The sequence below is a fragment of the Rhyacophila brunnea genome, unplaced genomic scaffold, assembly GCF_057557595.1.
Source record: "Rhyacophila brunnea isolate RB1 unplaced genomic scaffold, BYU_Rbru_1.0 scaffold_22, whole genome shotgun sequence".
Lineage (NCBI taxonomy): Eukaryota > Metazoa > Arthropoda > Insecta > Trichoptera > Rhyacophilidae > Rhyacophila > Rhyacophila brunnea.
The window spans coordinates 9,063,923-9,072,065 of record NW_028232882.1 but is presented as its reverse complement, the minus strand read 5'-3'; positions in this window follow the sequence as shown (position 1 = coordinate 9,072,065).

Sequence of the window (8,143 nt, the reverse complement as noted above, 5' to 3'; positions counted from 1 at the left end):
CAATATTAACTGACAATAATAATACAAGACAAAAATAATATCCTAGTAAATACAATCAGTAACTCGTTACTTGTCTAAATTTCATTTGTTGGGACTAAAAGAAAAAGAAAAAAAAATCCGGTGAAATTTTATTTATTTTCTCAGATTAATAAGCTCTTATCAACTCGACACACATAGTCAAATGAGATTAGAGCGCAATTATAATATACCATTTTGGTTAAACGATAAAAAATTTCCAACATAATCAATTCCAGCATTGATCACCTCACTAATACCCATGGTCCCCACATCCTGAAGTGGGACCCCAGGCCAGGATATTTGGTGGCCCCCCCTACCTATCGCAGGGTTAAAGGCAGCGTGACCCTCTTCAAAAGCTTTTTGCAAAAATGGAGTTCCAGGTAAAATTAAGGGTCAGTGTATTGTTAGCGATGTGTTGTATTATTGGATACAGATACACCCATTTGAATTATGCAGTAAAGTTGTTGAATATCGACACACAATAATCAAAAATTCCATCACGCAACCACATATTTTAAAATTGTAATACTTTTGAAGTAAAATAGCGCCGCAAGCGACTTTTCACCATTAGATTTTTTTTTAATGTGTTATCACACTTATATGGTAGACGCGTCACGCAACCCCCCCCCCCAGAGCCCGGGTCCCCAGACTAGAGCCCTATCAGTCCTCCCCTTGTAGTACCCTATAATAATATTATACTTAGTTCGTTCGAGTTATTGGTTTAGGTTTTAGATTTTATCTAAGATGCTGGAGCAAACCCGTGCAACAAAAGTGGATTATAGGCAGCGCTCGAAATGGAAAAATTTACGAACCGGAGCGCTCAACAAATTTTCAGAAGATATTTACATAGTCATCAAATCGTATGTGTATTTTATAAAAATAAGTGTGTCAGATTTTCTATTCTATGGCCTATCTAGCTCAGACGTCAACATATTTTTTCCACGAGACGGAGCGATAATTTTACAAATTTCACGAGCCGGAACGGCACTCCGGTGCGTTCCGTTCCATTTCGAGCCCTGATTATAGGTATATCCAAAAGAGCCATGGCCATTCCTTTAGACGAATGTATTTTTAAATACAAACTAGGTATTATTAGCCACGAAAGAAGAAGAATCCTTAATATTTTGATGCAATAATTTACTAAAATGCTTTACCTAATATTATTTTGTATGGCTGACGCTGAATCTAGTAAGCAGTCATAATTTTGTATTCTCATTCACTTCATCGAAAATCTCGTCTGCGCCTGCCTGGCCATATCTTTAATTTCCTATGTTTTATAAGTATTTTAAAATTTTACGCGGCAACACTTAGCGCCAAACAGTTGGACATAACTGGTTTATATAATACGGTTGACAACTAATTTATTTAAACTCACCTATTTTTTGTAGCAGCTTATGTATTTTTGTCAACTATGGCTTCAAATCAAATGGTCACCTCATTGACCAGTGACGTCCCGTGGCCATGCGTTGCATAAGGGCGGAAAATGAATACAAGTATCACACAAATTTGAATACAAAAATATATAAATTAAATAGGTACAAGTAAGTACACCGAATGAGCTAAGCAGACCCTATTTTAAGATATTATAAAACAACGTTCACCTATACGCATCTCACGTAGGTGGAGTATATCAACATCCAAAGCTATTCGGTTGGACAAAGTTATTGCTCTCCCAATTGGCATCACCAATGGCAGGTTAGTAAAGTTCTGCTCCTTGGGAGAACAAACAACTGATGCTCCCGATTTCTGTCGACATACAAGTCAGAGTTCTCATTTACACCACGTATGAGTCGAAAAAATACGTGGCCAAATTGATAATAATCTTCTAGCATTTAAACGACAGTATGTAAGCATAGCCGTTAATGCATGCCAGGCATACTTGCATAGAACTTTACGCTTTTTAACCACAACCAGTGAGTGATAGGTGCCAATTTCATTAAAGACTCCAGTAGAAAAATCGAATGTAGTTATATTCAGGTATTCCATCAATCAAAAATCTGAACCCCAATTCTGGGGTTCGGTTCTGGTTCTAAAAAAACAATTAGATACCAACCTACTTACCTAGTTAAAGAGATCATGGATATTTTATTTTAATTTAAAAACTTTAAAAATAGGTGTACTGGTAAAAATGTTTAAAAATAATATTTCACAACGTGGTCAAAATAATATTATAATTAATGTCATCATGTGATGATAATAATTTTTCAGTATCCGGCTAAAGCCAGATTCAAATGTGAGTTGAACGGGTCACGCAAAAGTTATCGAATACATTTTTTAAACTGTCAATTTATCAGTCAATGAAATAAATACTGATCGATGCACTCGACTGCGTAACGTATTTACAATTATTAACGTGTGCTACTTATTGTACTTACTTACTTCCTGAGCCTCATTTTCCATCATCATCTACGCACCACAACCCACTCTTATGGGTCTTTCACGCCTTCATGAAACGACTCCGTTTTCCCTGTATCTAAAGTTGAAAAGGTTCTGTGCTTTGAGCAGCGCTCGAAATGGAAAATTTCACGACCGGAGCGCTCGTTATTTTCCTGAAAATATTAATATAGTTATCTAATTTTATGTGTTTTATTAAAATAAGTGAGATTGATTTTGTTTTCAAATGGCCATTTTAACTCAAACGCTAAAATTATTTTTTCCTCGAGACGGAACGACAATGTTGCCGATTTTACGTTTGACGTTTGCTCCGGTACATTTCGAGCCCTGGATTAGAGGATAGATATTATTTAATTGTGTGTGTTTTCTGCGCCGTTAGAACATCTTATGTGTTGGTCGTAAACAAAATAAAAATTAAGTATATAAAATATTAAACATGTTTTTTGTATTTAGCTGTAAACGGAAAAATCTGCAAATAACATTTACGTTGTTTATTGTTTACTATTTCATCGGAAGTAGTGATGCATGGACTCATATCATATTGTTGTTTCGTTTAAATTGCACACTAATAGATTAAGTACCTATATAAAAAAATAACAAAAACATACTAGCAAGTAAAGCAGTAAGTAGTAGATTCAACGAAATTCTTTCAGCGGAATGCTCTCACTGTCATTCTATATTTTTTATATAACTCGTAAAAAAAACCAGGCGAGAGTGCCACCTGTCAACATTCTTGTCGATGCGCTCAACGCGTTCAACATGTTCAATGCTCAGACAGAGAGGGGGGCGTGTGCGTGTATATGGGGTCTAGGACGATTTGGCACCGGACAACTGGACGCCACGGAATTCAAAAATAAATAGATGTTAGGTACTTATAGGTACTTTAAAAAAAATATTCAATATTATCTCTATATATATAAAAATCTCGTGTCACGATGTTTGTGGTCGAACTCCTCCGAAATGGCTCGACAGATTTTTATGAATTTTTTTATGTATATTTGTTAGGTATGAGAATAGGTCAACAAGTATATTTCATACCGCTAGGTGATTAGGGTATCTCTATCCAGAAAAATTTTCTTTTATTTTTTTGACAATTTTTTTTTGTATTTTTTTTTATTATTTGGCATCAAAAAATACCTATAATCCCAAATTTTCACCCTCCTACCCCCACCCTCCCATTTTTTAATCGCGATTTTATTATTTTTGTATGAACAAATTTAACCGTCGTTCGTATTTCAAACAGAACGAAATCATTTATGTTGTTGAATGACAGATGGTGCTACGTCCGAGAAGAATTCAAGAAAAGCGTCGCGTCATTTTGACATTTCATTCGGCATATCACAACGCAGTGCGTGCAAAATTTTGTACGATTTATTTTAATTTATCTATTTTTATGTGCGTGTATTACAGTGCACAATGCCAGCAAGACGCAAGAAGGGTCATTTGGGCCGTCGAACGAATAAAGCAACAAACATGCGAAATAGTAGAGCAGAAAGAACAGACGAACAAATCCAACAAGATAACGAAAACTTGCGTGTAAGCATGTCGCAATTGCGTGCATCTCAATCACAAGAAGCACGAGCTGAACGAAATCAACAACGACAATTGGAACGAAGCCAAGCGCGCCGGTTTGTAGTTAACACACGCAGAGCAAATGACCGACAACGCCAACAAGTACATCGAACATTTACATCCGCTTCGTTCCTTCGTCTCGCATTCGAGTACGAGCCAGATATTGAATATTCCGCTCATCCGAAAGTGCTGATTGGTGCTATGTACAAAGAATGTCCCCATTGTCATGCGCTCAAATTCAAACATGAGTCAGCCGGGATGTGTTGCGCATCAGGAAAAGTGCAACTATCAGAAATTGAGATACCACCAGAACCATTGAACGGCTTGCTCATCGGCACGGTTCTAGATTCAAACCTGTTCCTGAAGTCCATTCGCACATTCAATTCATGCTTCCAAATGACTTCGTCCGGAGCAACAGAAATAGTTCACAATACTGCGGCAAATGGTCAACAATTCTATTCTACATTCAAAATCAAAGGCCAAGTATACCACAAAGTAAGCTCATTGCTGCCAATGCCAAACGAACCACATACATTATTACAAATCTACTTCATGGGCGCGGCGGTGAGGACATCAATCATGTGAATGCACGTTGCGGCTACAATAGCCTCAATTCGCCTAATGCCAGGCGCATCGTCGGCGAACTGGACGCCCTGTTGAATGAGCACAATGTATTATTGAAATTCTTCAAAGCACACATGCATGAATTGCAAAGTGACAATCACGCTATTGTCATCAATCCTGATAAAACACCAGCTGGAGAGCACGTACGTCGATTCAATGCGACTGTTGTTGACGACATTGCTGGAATCATGGTTGGCGACCGCACATCGACGCGAGAAATCGTGATTCGAAGAAGAAAAAATAATCTGGAGTTCATCGCTGACACACACCGTTCATACGACGTTCTCCAATATCCGCTAATTTTCTGGAAGGGACAAGACGGATTTTGCATAAACATTAAACAACGAGATCCTGTCACAGGTAATTCATTCATTATGAACATCATAACTCATTTTGAATTGAGAAAATGAATGGTTGATGTTTTTTGTTTTTATCGGCGGTCATCGTCTACAGCGCTCTATTCCTCTTTCTGTCATAGATCCCATCCCCACAAAATATTCACTAGAAACAGCGCTCGAAATAGAAAAATTTACGAACCGGAGCGCTCGACAGTTTTCTGAAGATTTTTACATAGTAAAGTTATCAAAGTTTATGTGTTTTTTTCATAAAAATAGGTGTTAGATTTTCTATTATATGGCCTATCCAGCTCAGAGGGTCAAATTATCTATTCCACGAGACGGAGCGAAAATTTTACCGATTTCACGAATAGGAACGGCGCTCCGGTGCGTTCCGGTTCATTTCGAGCCCTGACTAGAAATAATTTATATGGCAGAACAACGTTTGCCGGGTCAGCTAGTTATTTATATTTCAATGATTATATTATGATTTAATAGTTCGTGAGAATGTAAATATGCAGACGTAAACAATGATTTAATCGTGCATATGATTAAGTTCCAACGAAAAAAGAGTTTTTTATTTTATATAAAGCCTTAGGCATGGTAATTCTCAATCCGCGATAAAGAATACATTATGTTAAGAGTAAAATGAATTCAAACTACTAAGTAGTAGATAGAAACTGATTAAAATACCTCGTCTACACGTGTCTACGATAGTGCGGCGTCCAATTGTCCGGAGGCCAGTCATCCCATTCCCTGTATGTGTGCACGCTGTGCTATGTATCCCTGCGTAACAGACAGATACATCAAGACAATATAATATTATGTAAGTGTATAGAAAAAAAGGCATTTACGATAACGATAGTGACGCTAAGTAAATTAAGAAGAAAAATAAATAAATAATATGAGAATTTTGTACCATTCCATAGGATTTGGGTTTAGTAGGTACTCCAGGATTCGTCTTCCAACATCTTCTATCTGTGGTTATTGTATGATATAATTAATTTAACCAAGTACCTATATGATATATGCAGCGCTCGAAATGAAAAATTTTACGAACCGGAGCGCTCGATAATTTTACGAAAATATCAACTATATTATACTATACTACATTAATTGTAAATTTGATTTATAAAAATAAGTGTGTTATTTTTTTATTATATGAAATATCTAGCTCAGACGGTCAAATTAATATTTCCACGAGACGGAGCGATAATTTTGTCCCCTGATCCATTTTGAGCCCTGGATATATGGACCTACTAGGTTGAGCGTATGGCTGACATGCATTTCTCGTAAAAACATAATCTGTTAATACAAACACAGAGTCCATAGGATCGGACATGGTCGAAAAAAAAGTAAGGAAAAATAATAAAACCGTTTTTGACAGCATATTTCGTAAAAACTAGTTTTTACTAAAACTAGCGCTGAAAAACATTCCCTGTCCACATTTTTAGTAGTAGTGCGTACTAGATGTCTAAAGATTTTTATTGCATTTGTCTGTTTAAGGTAATTCCGTTGGTATAATATAAGGTATTTTAACAAAAAAAAACTCGCACAACAACATTTTCTAAAAATTATCGAGTGCAAAAGATCACGTGGCATAAGAAAATGCAGAGACTGCGCTGGATCGACCACATGCATAGAATTCCGGAGGATAAACCGGCGAGGCGGGCTATGTACGCAACCCCCGATGACAAGAGAATACCAGGACGGCTGAAATTGAAATGGCTGGACTGTGTCACGGAAGATTTAAAAATCCTCGCTCAAAACAATTTGAGAGTCCAAGATGGAGAAAGTTTTTGAAGGAGGCCAAGACCCACCAAGGGTTGTAGTGCCATACGCGATGATAATGATCGAGCGCTGCTCCGGTTCATAAACTTTTCTATGTATTCAGAGCGCTGGTAATACGGATAATATCTTTGACATAAAGAATTGATCAATTCAGCAGATCATAATAATAATACTGCGTAGTTCCAACACTACTTAATCAGAATCCTTATAAATGAAAATGAATCAATATATTGTAATGAAAAACATTCTGATTGTGTTATTTTCCTTCAGCAAACCAATCACGCAAATAAAAGAAGTCTTTCAATTTAGTGCAGCTTCGTCTAGTCTAGTTAGGTATTTATGCTCCAATCAATTATTTGTCAAGTTGTTAATAAAATAATGTACTTATGTTTATAATGATTTTTAGCAACCAACTGCAGGGTCGACTCGTGGGTAAGGCGAGTCGGGCGACCGCCCAAAGCATCGTTACGTAGGTGGCGTCAAAATAATCTCGGAATACCATATATTTATTCATAAAAATAATATGGGTATTATATTTTACTGTTTACATTCCACTGGACTGGAATAGACACAACAGAATGGACACATTTTCCACTAAGTGCCTACATTGTTTCACAGGCACCGTCAAATTTGAATCGAATCTGACAAAAGTTGGAGCCAACAAGTAAACGAATCATTAAAAAAATTGGCATTATACTCGTTATGGTTTCATCGAGAAAATAATAAGATTCTCTTAAATTGTATGCAGGGATTTTGTTATGCTTTGGGCAATACTTATTTTCCACACAGTTTGTAAGAAATAATATATGCATCTTTTTTCAAATTTCAATATGTATAATAAAATTTAACTCAGCTCAGTTAACAAGTCTTAACTCTTTCCCCTTTTAATTTATATTTTCTCACTAATCGGTTGCGTCAATCATGTTGCGTTAGAGAAACGCGCCTCTGGTTGCAGGGTGGTTTAGCATAATGATACTAATAGGTATATGGTATTATTAATTAATATCATGATATGAAAGAGGCAGTCATGTCTTCTAAGCAGAATGCCAATTCAGTCCTCTTTAATTTTTACTAACAAATTGAACGTACATTTAAAAGCAACTATATTTTATAATTAGCTATCCAATACCTTAAACTTACAATTTTATTATCAATACAATAAAATCTCCTTTCCATCATAATTTATATTATTTCTTTTCTATAATTTATTTATTTATCATCCCTTAGTTATGCTACCACCAAGCAGTGAATGGCATGCTGACCCCGGACATCACTGAGAAGAGTATTTTTAATTAAATATGCTGAGCGCTAAAATCTTGTTCACGCCACATAATATATAAAATGGTTACGTCGAATTTTTTTTTGATGGTGCTTTTGATTAGTTTTGGAACAGCTCATTTGGCGAAATA